The sequence below is a fragment of the Microtus ochrogaster genome, linkage group LG7_11, assembly GCF_000317375.1.
Source record: "Microtus ochrogaster isolate Prairie Vole_2 linkage group LG7_11, MicOch1.0, whole genome shotgun sequence".
Classification (NCBI taxonomy): domain Eukaryota; kingdom Metazoa; phylum Chordata; class Mammalia; order Rodentia; family Cricetidae; genus Microtus; species Microtus ochrogaster.
In genome coordinates, this window is record NC_022032.1 from 11,384,362 (window position 1) to 11,384,960 (window position 599).

Genomic DNA, 599 nt, shown 5'->3' on the forward strand with positions numbered 1-599 from the left:
ATGCCACATAGTTATTGAGATTATGAAATGAGATGCTATATGTAAAGTACTTACTACAGTAAATGCTTGTTAAGGACGTTCACGCTTATTCCCTCACACACAGAGTTTGCTATCGCTGCATAAGAAATAGGCCCCTAGTGCAGCACCCCTCACAGTACCTAACTAGAATTTTTGGCAAGATTTGTTTCCTTTATAATGGCTAATTAGCTATTTGCGCTAATGATAAAAGAGTTTTGTTTAAAAATAGTACATTCAAAGATATACTCTATGTTGGTGCCAAGGGTAGAACTTAGGTCCTCATACATGCTAAGCAAGTGTTCTAGCACTGGACTGTACCCGGAAACATTTTAGTATAAACCAGAAAGTAAAGGTTATGTGAATGAGTGCAGGTAATACACAAGAATTGGGAAAATACTTGGACCGATTTCCAAAGCTGTGTAACTACTGTGTGCTCATGTGGATAATAAAAGAACAGAGTGGGGGAACCACTGGGCTAAGAAATTTGTCTTGGGTTAGCCCAGCTCACAGAAAGTCCAAGCAGTTTGTCTCCTTGTGTCTAAAAGACTCCAAAAGTTTTTAGAGATTTTTTTTTTTTTTTT